Source organism: Dipteris shenzhenensis, chromosome 1 (genome assembly GCF_047967505.1).
Source record: "Dipteris shenzhenensis isolate YYH24624 ecotype China chromosome 1, Dip_SZ_1.0, whole genome shotgun sequence".
NCBI classification, from domain to species: domain Eukaryota; kingdom Viridiplantae; phylum Streptophyta; class Polypodiopsida; order Gleicheniales; family Dipteridaceae; genus Dipteris; species Dipteris shenzhenensis.
This window is the reverse complement of record NC_141596.1, coordinates 49903713-49920904: the sequence shown is the minus strand read 5'-3', so window position 1 is coordinate 49920904 and position 17192 is coordinate 49903713.

The window sequence follows — 17192 nt, the reverse complement described above, 5'->3', positions numbered from 1 at the left end:
GGTCTACAACTAGCCATGCAGCACGCACAAGACAATTCCATACGTACGCTATCTGCAACTATTGCTAAGCAATCTAGAAAGCAGATACAGTCGACGTGTTTCAGTTTGGAATCTGCTTCTCAGATTATATGACAAAAATTTTCGAGAACAAAATCTTTAGCTATACTGAGCTAAACAAAGAGTATCCTTATTCATTAAGGTTATCCATTCGTGGTCTAGAATAACCTGCCGACAAAACCATGGACTAGCATCGTTATCATACACAATCCTTATAAGCTACCGAAACGACCTCCAGCAGGTTGGGATGGTCACACGACGTCTCGGTTGTTCCCGCGGACTCCCCATATTTGAGAGGCAAGCCATCGTTGACTAAGCAGTCGATGGTACCTACTTGTCTTATATCCGGGTCTATTGCACCGCAGTTGTAAGCGATGTTGTACGCGGTGCACCATTGGCACCCGTTGTAGAAACTGAGATTGCAAGCGCCGTCAGCTACTTGGAAACTGGCCCCGATATCCAAAACCGTACACGACTCTGCAGCATCACACACGAAGAGGAGGTGTTACCATGAAAGCTACAAGCAGAAAGTATTACTGTGCTTTTAAATCATCCTAGACGAAGTTGAGAGCTTCTAGAGGAGCCTAAGTCTTACTACTAACATCGCTGCTATTTTCTTCAGTCTGGAAGAGAAACATCCAAAAGGATCGAGTACAGTAGAGGAAGAGTCCTGCATAAGCTTACGATTGCCGCTGTTTGGAGCGATGACGTTCAAAACGCATGGCGAAAGGAGGAGGAAAATGCAGATGACGCAGATATTGCTCATTGCCATTGTGCAAGATTGGAGAGCAAAGATCACCAATGAAGCAGGCCGCGAGCTTTTTATGGATCGGAGATGAGTCTAGTCGGCCGTCGTGCGGGTAGACTCAGGCCGACCGAACTATAAAATGCAAATACAAAACCTTTTTCCTTTTTTAAACTCAAACCACAAGGCTTGTCTACCGTGAGACATAGGACAAACATACCAATGAAGCTACCAGCCAAGGCAACCCGGAAAAAAACTCTTTTCACACACTCACATTGAGCTCCCATTGAGCCACATGCTAATCTCTAACTTACTGATTCCATAATTAGATAATCCAATGGCCTAGATTTGTTCTCTGTATTCCCCTTGCTTTTGTCATTTTTTAAGTTTTCAGTGTTTTGCACTAGATATGTGCCTCGACTATTCCTATAAAAAATTTCAATCTCTTTGATATTGGTTGCAGAGAAAGAAACTTTTGTAATGTCTTGTAGGAAGCTATAGTTGCATTTGCTTTTTAAAGTTATGTAAGTAATTTAGTGATAAGAGCCAAGACAAGCTTTATATCCGAAGAGTACGAACACATGGTTGGTATGAGAGTAGAGCCAAGACAAGCTTTCTATCCAAAGAGGAAAGAGTATGAACAAATGGTTGGTACAACAATACACGTTTTCATCGGGGGGATTCCAATATTAATTAGATGGGCCAGCCTCCAAAAGAAAGGGTGGTTGTGTTGGTGGGAGGGGTGGAGGTGATGCGAGGGGTGGTGGTGGTGGTGGGAGGAGTGGTGGTGGAGCATTGAAGGGTGGAGTGATGAGTGGAGTTTGTGGTAGGGAGCTGGCGATGGGAATAGTGGAAGGCCATGATGTTAAAGCTTTTAATAAAACTAAGAAAGAAAAGGGGAATAGGAGAAGGGAGGGGTGGTGTGTTTCAAAATTGAGATGAGATGAGTGTGTGTGTGCATGCTTGAGAAAAGAGATATGTGTGTGTCTGTGTGCGCATGCGCACGTGTGTGCATGTTTGTGTGTGTTCTTACCATGCGTCCTCAGGGATTTGCGGCGGTATTAGAACGTTAGTTTTAAAATGCTGTATTAAAACGTTTAAAATATTTTTAAAGTTGCTTTGGGGTGTTTTAAAATGCCCCAGTAGCGATTTTTATTCGTAACTGGCTCAAGCTAGTATACTTATACACTGGCCGGTATCTTCATACCATACCGATCGATATCTTATAATATCAACCAGCTTAGAATATATCGATTGGTATACAATTTTACCGACCGGTATACATCTACACCGACCGGTGTTTCTTGATACCGACCGGTATAATTAGCAACACCGACCAGTGTTTAGAGACACCGACTGATCTCGTTAATGTTATATATACCTGCGTCGCACTTGTACTATTCACAAAATCCGAGATTCCTAGGATACTGTGGAGTCTTTGAAAAGACAAGAAGCATAAGAAAGAGGATACACAAAGCTACAAAGAATTTTGTAAGTTTTGTTAGTCCTTCAAGTATGAAAAAGTATCTAGTGCCCATGGTGGGCTCACTTTGGCTGGTCGGAGTCCAGTCGCAGTTAGATCCTAATTGGAAAATTAGCAATTGCATTACACATACTATTAGGTGAAGAGTAAGTTAGTTGCATGTGACATTGTACTTAGCTTTGCAAAAATAGATGATTTTGATTTTATGCATGAAGTATATAAGTTATTACTTGTCTAGATTGGAAACTCTTTGGAATGACTTGTCACTTAGGCCTAGGTAGTTTCATGGCTTGGAATTTTAGTTTAGTTTCATAACTTATAGATGAAGAGTAAGGTAGTTGCATGTGACATTGTACTTAGCGTTGAAAAAATAGGTGATTTTGACTTTATGCATGAAGTATAGAAGTTGTTACTTGTCTAGATTATAAACTCTTTGGCATGACTTATCACTTAGGACTAGGTAGTTGCATGGCTTGTAATTTTAGTTTTGTTTCATAACTTATGATTTCATTCTAGATGCATGAAATATAGTACATAAATACTAGCAAAATTTAGGAAAATGGTAGAGTAGACATAGTGAATAAAATGATTTACTTTTGGAATAGTTTATGTTTGTGTGTATGATTTTCTTAATTTTAGCATATGTATTTATTTATAAGCATGTAACTATAGCTTATAACTATACCTAAAGAAAAAGTCAATGGGTTGTGGTTGGAGGTTCACTTAAGCCGACCTGTAACAACTCATTCATTGATCAATAATGTTATACCACATGCCGGATGGAGGTTCTCTGAGGCCAACCTAGAACATCTCGTATGTGGTTAAAATTCATACTATATATTACTGAAGCTCTACAAACTAGTATTTAAGAGTGATGGGAAAATATTTGATTTTGAGCTGGTTGCGGGCTCGCTTATGTCAATCGTTTGCATCAGTCTAGCCAATTGTGGAGCTTGCAATTGTTGGCTCATAGCAACTCGCAAAATTATGTGGCATATGTGTGGAAAGATAGTGATATACATAGGTTCACTATCCTTATGTTTTATAGATTATTAGGTGAAACAAATCAAGTATGAATATATTACATCCATTTTATTTTGTAGATTTTATTAGAATTGAAACCCCATAGTACAGTATACATAGAAAAAAACAATATTGAGGACTGAGGATATTAGGTTAACAATTTCTCCCAGCTTAGAAAGTAGTAGTAAAACAATTTCTCATAGCTTAGAAAGTAGTAGTCAAATTATTTATAAGTACTTGTGTAAGTGATGCTAGCTACTGCACTAGTGTGTGTAAAATACCGACATTCATCAATAGAGCATGATCTTGCAGATGATCATGGTGTAGATAGATGCTTACTTGAAAGAGGGTGGAACTTGGGAAAACACAATTTGCCGTCCCATGCCTATCTTAAGAGGTAGACTACCACGTTTACAATCATCCAATTATGTCGGGAGGGGACAACACAGTTCGATGATTTCTCTCTCTTGAGGTCTACCAAGCTTGCATGGAGTATTCTAAGTCAGTATTTCAAATAGCCACATCGATTTTGGACATAGAACTGCAAATGATTCAAGAGAATGTGATGTGCATAGATCCTCAATGATATGGTAGTATCCAGAACATGATTACTAATGTGAATATACATAGAAATTATTAAGTTTTTGTATGTTTCTCTTATAGCCTTTATTGAAAGCATGGCTCCCAAAAAACGAGGAAGGAATCCAACAAAGGCTCGCAATTATGTTATGATTTTTCCTAACAAGAAGTGGAATTGCAACTTTTGTCATGAAGAGTACTCAGGCTCTAGCACAAGAATGCAAAAGCACTTCTTGGGTGATAGGAACAAACAGATTGGAAAATTCAAGGGACTAGGAGTTGAGAGAGTTATAGCCACTCTAGGCAGTCAAATGCCTAAAAGTACGGACAACCAAGTAGATCATATAGTCGCATGTCACCAGCCTTAAGAACATATGCCTGATGATTTACTCATAGCTTCAGCTAGTCAATCTCTAGATGTGCCACCTCAAAGTAGTGGTGTGGCCTCATTCACATAGATGGCAAGTTGCTCTATGAAGTATATGGATAGTGGACAATGTAGTGACATTTCTCACTCGCAATTGCATGCACGTCCACATCAAAGATCTTTGGAAGAGTCATTTAGACAACAACATATAGAGAAAGCCCAACAAGGCCATCTGTCGCACTGGTTACCCACTAAGCATGGTTCAAAACCCACATTGGAAGAGAGCTATGGCATCCGTAGCAAAGGCGGGTCCAGGCTTTACGTTGCCCAGTTACAATGCTGCTCGCAACAACTACTTAGATGCATACTATGAGAGGATGAAACTAGCGATGGAGCAAGTAGTATACGATGGTATTGAGTGAATGGGATGTACCATTGTTAGTGATGGATGGAAAAATGTCACTAAGAGGCCTCTTATCAATATCATGGTAGTGAAATTTAAGGGGGAGGCTTTTTGTCAATCCATCGACACAAGTGGGACATCCAAGATAGGTGAATACATTACTAAACAATTGGAGGCTCCAATCCTAGATGTTGGGGATCATAATGTTGTTTAGATAATCATCGACAATGCGAAGAACTATAGGAAAGCTAGAAAAATTATAAATAAAAAATATCCTACCATTTGGGCATCGCCGTGCTCTTGCCATTTCCTTGACCTTGTGCTTGAGGATTGGTATAAATCAACGAAAACTACGTGGTTCAAAGCCACTGTAGATGAAGGAAAAGGATTGGTGTTATACTTTCTCAACCATGAGAGATTGTTGGGCATATTCAGAAACCACCAACTTGCAGAACATCCACTAGAGTTTTTGAAACCTAGCAAAACATGTTTTGGAACAAACTATATAATGTTGGACCATTTGCGCAAGCTACAAGGAGTAGTAACAGAGACATTATCCAATGTAGAAGCTAGCGAGTGGATAGCTAAGTTAACCACAGAAATGGCTCACACTGAATTCACAAAGATGAAGCAAATGGCTCACATTGCTAGTTTTTGGAAGAGAATAGCGGGAGAATAGCTAATGCGGCTGATGCAATGAGGTCGGTATGGTTTGCCATTTGGAAATTAGACGTGAAAGGTCCAAGTTTGGGCAATGCTTACATGGTGTGGTGGACTATCGAGCAAGACCTCTTAAAAGAAAATAGAAGATGCACAAGTGACAACGTTGGCTACAGCTCCGTTCATCGTGCCGCTTTGCAAAAGATGTTTCAAAAGCGATGGAATCATGCTCACAATGACCTCCATTATGCTGGCCATATTAAAGATCCCCAATGGTGGGAGTATTGTCTAGAAACATTGGAACTCGTAATGCAGCCTTGGCATAATCTCTTGGGATGATTTTTTGAGGATGGATCTGAATATGCTGTTGCTGTCAAGGAATTATCCACTTTTTGAAATAGGGAAGGTTTGTTTGCATATACAAGAATACAAGACCTTGCAAAGGAGATGCCTGGATGGAGATGGTGGGAAGAGTGTGGAGCTTCGACACCTCATTTGCAAATGTTGGCATTGAAAGTGCTATCGCAACCTTGTAGCAATTCGTTAAGTGAATGAAATTGGAGTAATTACAAGTTTGTTCATTAATTTAGTCACAAGAAATTGCTTGAAGACAGAAAGAGTAGAGAAATTGGTATATGTTTATGCAAATGGTAGAGTTTTGGATGATGTTAAGGGAGAGAGCAATGATGGAGATTTAGCCAAGTGGGTACATTGTGATCTCCCAGGTCCATTGCATGATCCTCCCAATGTTGGACAATTGCAAGTCACAGCAGTAGCCAAAGCAAGCTCTAGCAATGAGGAGGATGAGGAAAAGGAAACTTTGTGGTCACTCATGAGCAATCATTCCTAGGCTTGAAATACTATATACACTGTTGATCATGCTTACATTTTGACTTATTAAATATTATGCTAATTGATTGACATCATATCAATTTGGTTGATTGACATCATAGCATGTGGAATTTATGCTAAAGCATTTTTTTGTTTGGCATCCACATCAATTTTATTAATTGGCATCATATCAATTGGAAATTATGCTATAGCATTTAGATGATATTAGAATCGTGCTCACGTTCTGTTTAAAATAAAATTAACATGCATTGACGTCATCAATTTTGTTGATGGATATATCATACCAATTTAAGTATTGCTACAGTATTTAGATGGTATTACAATTGTTTTACTTCAATATCCAATTGCTTGCAACCTTGATGTACTTGTGTAAGTGATGCTAGCTGCTGCACTAGTGTGTACAAAATACCAACATTCGTCAATAGAGCATGATGTTGCAGATGATCATAGTGTAGATAGATGCTTACTCAAGAGAGACAAGGACATGGGAAAAGGCGACTTGCCATACCACGCCTGTTTTAACAGGTAGATTACCACATTTATAATCATCGAACCACGTCGGGAGGGGGCAAGACAGTTCTATGATTTCTCTCTCAAAAGGTCTAGCAAGCTTGCATGGAGTACTCACATGTTGGAAGTTTGGTTGAAAATGAATTTCAAAGGAATAAATTATTTTTGATGATTATGAAAGCAATTAAATTAACTGAACACCTTAATTTGACATTATGAAATGGCTCTAGAGAGGAATGGAGGTTCAACAGCAGCACGCAACTACATTACAATAATAGCAAGAAATCATTGGAAATGTGATATCTGCCATCAAGAATTTTGAGGCTCACCAGCGAGGATGTTATGGCGCTTCATGGGAGATGTTAATAAGACAATGCCACGGTATAGAGGCAATGGTGCACAAAGAGTGGCCGCCATCTTATAACCACCTGCTAGTATTGATCTATTGACATAACAATGCCCTGATCCCTGGCCCTCGTGAGCTACGCCTGATCCTTGGCCCTCATCGAAGCCATGTAAGCCTAATCCCTCATCATCACTGCTACTCACCTCCATTGATAGGATGTTTGAGCTTTGATTCTAAGAGTGAAACCATATTAATTGGAAATTAGAGTGGAATTTAAAGAATAAAACAATTTAAAAAGTGAGATTACAAGTAGGAGTAGACTTATACCATGCGAACAGCCACCTCAGCCCAGTCGACCGTCGCTTCGAGTGCCTCCTACTCAATAAACCACGGCTTTGTTCCTACACAAAACACACATCTCGTCTCTATGTCTATAGGAAGGTGACCCATCGTAGCTTGCTGTGGGCCCAATTTATGAGAGTTAAATAAAGTGCATGCAATATGTAGTAAAATAAATAGAACAATACATTAAATGAGAAGAAGTAGACTTACTGTGGTAGCCATGAAAGCCAACCGTCCACCTGCACCAAGTGCGAAGTACCTATGGAGTCTAGCCATCTCCTCGCAGCACTCCTCTGACCCTCGAACATTTCGGGATGGTCCCTATACTGCTTCTAGATCAGCTTTGTCTGCCCAGCTGGGTTTAGCCTTCCCCTTTGCGATGGAAGTACGCAAGGTTGACCTATGATGCTTCAAGAGGACCCCCATGCACTCTTTCATGTAATCCGAATTGAACTCTCAATTTGGAGGGTTAGGGTATTGTCTTTTCAATTCATCGATGACTGCCTACTTCTATCCCTCATCTTGGTACCACCAGTCAGTAGCTATGCCGCTCTTGAAGTGGTGTCTCATCAACTGCTTCATGGTGGCCATCACTCTTGCGCCCTTTTTATTTTCTATTATCTCTCTAGCAACCGTAATTTCATATAATAGGTCCTCGACTGGGTAAGGAGGACTCATGGTAGTGGCAGAGTCAGATCGAGTGGTGTTACTGCAAGCACTTCCGGAGCGAGTAGCAATAGTGGGAGTACGAGAGAGCAAGAGACCTGATTAGTACTGGGTCTCAGGACCATGTGGAGACTTGTAGCGATGTGAGTGTGTTGACTCGTCTACATCTCCTGAGTCAGCACAACATAAGCAACCCCTTCTACTCTTCCTTCCCTTACGATGGGCATGCCCAAGTGATGACCTCTTAGTCAAAGGGGCTAGAGGGGATGGTTGGACAGTAGGTCCAGCCATCGGTGTAGGAGAGGGATTTGCTGAGGTCCTATGGGATAGTAAAGAGAAGAATCTCACTGCCTCCGCATTGGTCATCTGTGCGACAAACTCATCGGGACTCTCAAAGCCATGGGCTATTAGCAAAGGAGTTCCCTGAGAGGTAGTCACAGTGCTACGTCTGAGAGTAGTCGGGCCAAGGGTAACTCGCAGGGGTAGGCCCCTGAGGTGTCGCCTAAGTTGAATCAAAGTCCTCTGGAGAATAGAGATCATGATGTCTGCTCCTATGAGGGTTTTCATACTCCTCGGACATGCGACATGATCCCATGTCTAATTTGGGGGGATTGGACAAATGTAGACACAAAGACAAAAACAAAAAACAAAAAACAATAGCAGGTAAGAAGCGGAAAGCATATGAGGAAAAGCATATGCACAAGAGAAGAAGAAGCATAAGAGAAGCATAAGAGAAGCAAAAGAGAAGGAGAAGCATAAGAGAAGGAGAGGGGAAAAGAAGAGAAAGAAAAGGGGAAAAGAACCAAATATGCATAATAAAAAAAGAGAGAAAGCATATGCATAAGAGAAAAAGAGAGAAAGCATATGCTTATGTTTATGTATAAGCATATGAGCATATGCTCATGCACAATACTTTTCATGGCGATTGTTTTTGCCACAATGTTTGCAAGGATTGATCTTGAAGCAATCTTTTGAGAGGTGATTAGTCTTCCCGCAATGTTTGCAAGGTGAAAACTTCCCCTTTTGAGTTTTTATGGCATAGGCTATGTCTTTGCCTCTCCGGAGTTCCATGTGCCTTTCTTCTTCTTGAAGAGCAGTAATAAGACCTTCAAGAGTAGGATTAGGAAGATTTTTCAAAGTGGTAACAACATGATCATAATCTTCAGGCATACTTTTGAGCAACACTTTCATTGCATCATCTATAGTGATTGGAGAGTTGATAGAAGCAAGTTGAGTCATGAGACTCCGCATATAATTGACATGGGCAGCCAAAGGAGTGCCACTAGCCATCTTTAATTCGGTGACAATTTTGAGATGTGAGAGCTAGCACCAAAAATAATGTCAAGCTTCTGCTAAGCTTCAGAAGGAGACTCTAAATTAGAAATGTGATGAATATAGTCATCTCCTAAGCCAAGAGCAATGATGCCATAGGCTTTCTCCTCTCTAGCAGGATCTCTTACCAAATGTGTCGGAGCTAAGGATTCTCCAGCATTAGAGGCTGTTGAAGAAGTAGTTGAAGCAGGTTTGACAAGCCCCCAGAGGTTTTCCCTCATTAATGCTTTGAACTTAACCTTCATCTGCCATGTGTGAAAGCCTTTACCATTGAACTTATCCATATTCAAGATGGTAGCCATGAGAGGGTCTAAAATGGGCAGTGTCTACTCTCTTACAAGGCTAGAAACAGTTGAAGAGCTTCAAAATACAAGCATTTAGAGTAGCAAAGACTTGTAACCAAATTCCATACTACAAATCAATGATGCTTTCACTTGCATGCTTCATAGAGGTGGCTAAATGAAAGTATTCCAAGCAAATCCAAGTATAATAGCTTTAAGTAAAGTTGTAGCCACAGTTGTACTGATGCTATTCAACACTTTAAAACATCAAAAATGCTAAAGTAGCATCTACTGTAGCATCAAACTCACAACATTGTCGAAATTGTCCAAAACAGAGACCAGAACTTGGAGGGTGCAATTCTCACAACTCATAGCTCTATTCAAGGGGATTTTTATGCAGGAAGAAGGGCCTTATACCAGAGAAGGGCTACCAGCAAGGAGAGGTGCAATGTTGCATCAGGTTGCCATAGCCAAGCTTGAGAAGACCGACTAGTTTTTTGTCATTTTCCCATCTATTGTCCAAATGAGATCAGATTTCAGCAGCAGCTTGCCCTCAGTGTCATCCAGCATGGGCTCAAAGGAATTTGCAGATAGGTAGGTACAGAGGCAAAATTGCACGAATGTTCATCGAGGAGTGTGAGTGTTGGCATTGCGCATATAGACAAAATTTCACCAAATGCTTGCAGATGGAATTTTGCCCATATGTGAGGAGTTTGTAGCTCAAATGGTTGTTTGTAGGCAGAGAACACAGCTCTCAAAGATTTTGGGAAGAAGGAGGAAAATGGAGAAGATGAAGAAACTTGTAGTTTATGCTTGAGATAGCATCTAATGCTAGGCTAGGCTAGATCTAGAACCTAAAGCTCTGATACCAAGTGTAGGATCTCGTAGGATAGAATAGATGCATCTTGCAAGAGGTGTGAGAGCACAATGAAAGAAAGATGGTAGTTCTCTATTATGATTGTGAGAGAGAGGTTTCTCTCTTATAGAAAGGGGGAGAAGGTATAACCTTCCCTACATAAGTGGCAATCAGCCCCTAGATCAGTGGGAATCAATCCCTACATTAGTGGATTGCCTTTGTCTTACATCATCACTTAGGTCACACACTAGACACATCATAGCACTTGATGTGCCTTTACAACACACACAAACACACATGTGACTCCCCTAGATGCACACATGCACCATAGAGCAAGCCCTTGATCATACTTATCCCAACACATCCGGCCCCAAGTGATAAACATCAGACATTCAAACACATATAAGCATGCATAAATAAGCATCATACATATTCCTCTCTCAATTGGGATGAGGTGAATCCAGCCGGCCCAAGCGAGCCATCACCCAACCTTAATCCTGATACTACTAGAACATCACTTGAGGCGAGATGAATCCAATCGGCCAAAGCATCTCATCATCTTGCCCTAAGTGAAACACATCATGCAATCACACACATAGAAGTAAGCAAGCACAATCATATGACATATTTCTCTCTCTTTTCTCTCAAGTAAGGCGAGGTGAATCCAGCCGACCAAAGCAAGCCATCACTCGACCCTAACTGAGAACAATAGCGAGGTTGGAATCTCACCAAAAGCTTGTAGGAGAGTGAAAAATAGCGAAGATGCAGAAAACTGCAGAAATTTCCGGCGAATTTCGGTGAACTATAGAAAAAAATGATGCGAAGGGGGCCTTTTATAGAATCTAAATCGACATACCGGCCAGTATGTCCACACACCAGTCGCTTTTTGTGGCCAATGCAGGCATGCCACGCATTTGGTCTATGCACACCGATCGGTGTCACACTACACTGACCGGTATTTTCTTGAGTATACCGATCGGTGTGGTGATTCACCTTCCAATTTGTTGTATACCAGTCAGTGTGGTGATTCACTGACCAATTAATTTGCACCGACTGGTAAATCCCAACACCGATCGGTATTTTCAAAAAAATACTGGACAGTGTTGGGATTTACCAATCGGTATATAGCCGGTCAACCGTGACCAGTTGTAAAAAATGCATTTTTTGCATTTTGAACGTCCACATGCATTTTTAATTCAAAAAATACGTTCTTTTCTCAAAGAAAACGTACTAAAAAAATCCCAGTGTGTTGTACATGTGTTATAAATTTGTATCAGTGTACTTCTAGAATAAGTGTGTGTCTAATGGATGTGATACTTTGTGTATGCCTTAATGAGACTAATATAATTGTTCTTGCAAGTTTTTGACGTAGATCAAATATCATTTTCACGTAATTTGGGCATGAGTACTTCCACATTTTTTACCATGCATCATGCCTAATGATTGAAAATATGCATCATGCTTGAGTGTTGAAAATATGCATCAGTGTGCTTTTGGCATATGTGTGTGTCTGATGGGTATGATACTTTTCAAGCCTAAACAAGAACAATATCCTTATTCTTGTAAATTTTTATGTAGATTGGATATATGCTTCTAGCATATGTGCATATATATATATAGTGTCCAATGGGTATGATATTTTTCACAATCCTTGATTGAACTAATCTCGAGGGGTTCACAATGTATAAACGCTATATATCACATGCGTTCAAGGCCTATTTATAAAACCCCTTATCCGTGAATTTTTCATTAATAAAATGCAACCTTTTCCTATTCAATTTGTACATTTTTTTCCAAAATCCTTTTTACAACACCATTCTGTCTGTGAAAATGTGAGAAAAAATGAAATTAAATATGCCCTTATGTTAAACTCACATGATAGCTACATATATTATTGAGTGACCCTCCCAAGAAACTAATATACTTGTGCTTGCAATGTTTTATGTGGATCAGATATCATTTGCATGATTTCACATGCATATTTCCTCTTTCTTACCATGCATCATGCTCAAGCATTAAAAATATCCATTGTTGTGTGTTAATGAACTAGTTACTAGGATGTCCTTTAACAAATATGGGTGGAAATAATTGTAACATCACAGGATTTGTAGGAAAAGACGTGTAATATCATTGATTAGATGAGAACTGTAACTCATTCCCTCACTAGGACCAAAGATTTGTGGTAAATTTTAAACATAATTCGTTTTAGAATGTGGTAATAAAACGTTCTAAACATGTTCTGATCAGCCTAGGGGAATTTTACAAGGGACTAGTAGCAAATTTTTATTAAGAATGTAGCTGTAGATAAGTACCATGCAATAAGTTTGTATACCGTGTGGCGAAATGGTGGCATACTGCACGGTACTTTAATCTACCACATGATGTCCTATATGTTGCACGGTGTGTCTATTTACTACACAGTGATTCGGGATTATACTACATGATATTTAGCTACATTGTATGGTGTATATCATTTACATAAACTCACTGTTGCATTCATACTATTCACATTATCGAGATTCCCCATATTTCATGGAGACTCTTGGAAACCAGAAGTATTAAAAACAAGGATAGACAAAGATACAAAATAAATTTGGAAGATTTGTTGATCCTTGTAAAAAGTATTTTGGTGCCGGTGGTGGCCTCGTTTGCCAACCAAAATCTAATTGCACACTTAGATATTAATTGGATAGTTAGCACTTAAATACTAATAGGAAAATAGGTTTGTTACTTGCATGAAACATTTTAGGTGCCTTTGGAAAGACTTGGGATTTTAATTTTAGTTGCATGAAACATTTTAAGTGTATTTGGAAAGACTTACGATTTTAAATAGTTGATTACATGAAATACTTTACTTTGGAAAGACATAGGATTTTAATTTTAGTTGTATGAAATATTTTAGGTGTCTTTGGAAAGACCTAAATGTCAATTTGCTAGTTGCATGAAATGCTTTACATTGGAAGAACTTAGGATTTAATTTTAGTCGTATGAAATATTTAGGTGTCTTTGGAAAGACCTAGGATGTAAATTTGTTAGTTGCATGAACTACTTTACTTTGGAAGGACTTATGCTTTTAATTTTAGTTGCGGGAGGTAGCAAGCTAAGGGTGTCCACTTCCGGACCACTTTCGGGTGAGTGTGACACCCGCTCGAGTGAAAATACAAAGGTTTTGCTTCGGTCTCCAATACCTCGATCGAGGTATAAGCTCCAATGAAAATCACACACGAGCACAACCGAGCCAAGCCAATACCTCGATCGAGGTACTGCACTTTTTCACCGGACCGAGCCTCTACCTCGATCGAGGCTTGCTGGCAAGCCAGCTATACATGCCACATCTACCTCGTTCGAGGTATCGTGGCAATCCAGCTCAACCTCGATCGAGGTCAGGTTGCATGTCCAGCACACCTCGATCGAGGTATGTGCCATCCGACAGGGCAGCCAACAGGGCGGATGACATACCTCGATCGAGGTATGCTGGACACATGACTTGGCATCCCGCTTCTGCCAACATACCACGATCGAGGTATCGTGGCATGTCAAAACCTCCATCGACGTGGATGTACCGAGATGTATGGGCATGTCACAATACCTCGATCGAGGTATTGTGGCATGGCAATACCTCGATCGAGGTAGATGTACCGAGATGTATGGGCATGTCAAGAATACCTCGATCGAGGTATCGTGGCATGCCAATACCTCGATCGAGGTAGATGTGCCGAGATGTATGGGCATGTCAAGAATACCTCGATCGATGTATGGGCATAGGATCTACCTCATCAAGGAGTACGTACAAATAGTTTTCATTACGTAAATAGATTATAAGTCATATTGAATAGAATATTATTTTCATAACCCAAATAGAATATTAATTTCCATGTGTTTTTTTTGTGCATGCGCCAGCCAGTGCACAGGTTCTAGCACCACTATTCGTATGCAGATAGAGATGCTGAGAGCTGAGATGAGGGCACTGCAGGATGCTAGGGCACCCCCTCACTTGGTTGCGAGCCTGGATTCAGTTATTGAGGCTCTGAGTCGATTGGACACAGTTGAGGACGTTGTGGATAGCTTTCAGGCACAGGCTGAGGCGGAGATCACTGGTGGTGGCTTGGATTGGAGAGCCATTCGACAGTTGTTTGAGCGTGAGTCACATCACAGGGAGGCCTTGGAGGATATGTTTTGGGATGGTCACACCGAGGCAATGCGACCACGATCAGGGCTCCCCTTGCATATTTTACGGTGTAGGCACCCCATCATAGCAGCACACATTTATCCGAGATATCTCGCTGCAAATGGTGGTCGATTGCCTCACAACCGCAGGTCGTTTGCCATGCAGCTTTACGCTGAGTTTGTCCTTGGTCATCGGGTGGACTACCTTAGTACCCGTCCAGGATCAGGAGCGGGACGTGGTAGGATGGGGCGTCAGGAGCGTCAGATTGTAGGTGTTCGGGCGTCGACGCGAGGGACCAGAGTTGCACACCATCCCTACACCGGCATTGTGAGTGGTGGGAGGACAAATTAGGGGGGATGTTCATTCAGTGGCATCATCCTTGCAGCACATGGTCTCTGCCCTATCGAGATCTATTGCGATTCCACCTCCCCCACCTCGATTATCGATGGAGCATCCCACATCTACACCACCTCCCACATCTACGGTGCCTCAGCACGAGTTGGAGGCTCGAGACACATGGATTGCAGAGTTGGAGGCATTGTTGGCCGAGTCTAGGGACGAGGTTAGTTATTTTGATTATGTTAGTTTATTTTTTTGTAGCGTGTTTTGAACTGAAGTTTTTTGGTTAATTCTCACCATGTACGCGACATGTTTGCATTGCAGGCACATCTATTGCATCAGGAGATGGAGTCTCACGTACGACTGTTGCAAACAGATTTGGAGGAGCAGAGGATTCGGACACGCATAGCATACCATCGCGCAGAGCACTATATTTTGCAGTTGAGGCATATTAGTCGTGATCCATCGCGCCATAGGATCGACCCCAGCGTGGCCCTATACCCTGCTCCTCCTGTAGATGTGCCGACTAGGACACCCATAGACGCAGCAGTCATAGCGAGGCTTCCTACTGCCACTTGTATCCTCTGCCACGAGGAGTTTGACACCGTAGGGTGGCTTGGACTAGGGTGCGGCCACATCGCATATCTCCATTGCATGACCCGCCACATGGTGGCACGTTCTCAGTGTGCCCTGTATGCTTTGCTGACATTGATGTGGCGACATACAGAGGACTGGGCATGGATGATCTGGGTGGTAGCAAGCTAAGGGTGTCCACTTCCGGACCACTTTCGGGTGAGTGTGACACCCGCTCGAGTGAAAATACAAAGGTTTTGCTTCGTCTGCAATACCTCGATCGAGGTATTAGTTCCAATGAAAATCACACACGAGGACAACCGAGCCAAGCCAATACCTCGATCGAGGTGCTGGGCTTTTTTCATCGGACCGAGCCTATACCTCGATCGAGGTTTGCTGGCAAGCCACCTATACATGCCACATCTACCTCGTTCGAGGTATCCTGGCAATCCAGCTAAACCTTGATCGAGGTAATGTGGCATGTCCAGCATACCTCGATCGAGGTATGTGCCATCCGACAGGGCAGATGACATACCTCGATCGAGGTATGTTGGACCGATGACTTGGCCGCATGTCGAATACGTCAATCGAGACATGTGGCATCCGGCTGCTGCCGACATACCTTGATCGAGGTATCGTGGCATGTCAATACCTTGATCGAGGTAGATGTACCGAGATGTATGGGCATGTCACAATACCTCGATCGAGGTATTGTGGCATGTCTATACCTCGATCGAGGTAGATGTAACGAGATGTATGGGCATGTCAAAATACCTCAATCGAGATATCGTGGCATGTCTATACCTTGATCTGATATGTATGTTGCATGCGAAATACCTCGATCAAGGTAGGGAAACCCTAAATTTTCTTATAAAAGGAGAGTGACCCCCCTCATTCTGCATACCTCGATCGAGCTCTTCCTCATTGACCGATTTCGGATTTGCGGGACGTCGACGGAATTGCGCCAGCGACGGAGAGCGACCGACGGACATCGACAGAGATGGACGGAGCGGGAGAGTCCAAGTAGGGTTTTTTTTATGTAGCATTTTTTTTTGCTAAAATTTAATTAAATTTTAGTTTATAGGAATAATTATAAAAAATTTCTAAATTTCAAATGCATTTTAATGTTTTTTTGAAATTTTTGAATTACGACAGTTTTAATTTAAAATGTGAAAAAAAAAAATTTTTAATTAAAGCTATTTTTATTAAATAAAAAAACGTTCATAGGAATAATTATAAAATATTTCTAAATTTCAAATGCATTTGTAAATTTTTTTTAAATTTTTGAATTACGGCATTTTTAATTTAAAATGTGAAAATGTAAAAATTATTGTTTTTTAAAATCATCTTTGAAAATAAAGAGATTAAAGTTATTTTTTAAATTAGAGCTATTTTTTTTAAAATAAAAAAACGTTTAAATTTTAGTTCACAGGAATAATTATAAAATATTTTTAAATTTGAAATGCATTTTAAAGTTTTTTTTAAATTTTTGAATTACGACATTTTTAATTCAAAATGTGAAAATGTAAAAATTCTGTTTTTTAAAATCATCTTTGAAAAAAAAGAGATTAAAGTTATTTTTAAATTAGAGCTATTTTTAATTAAATAAA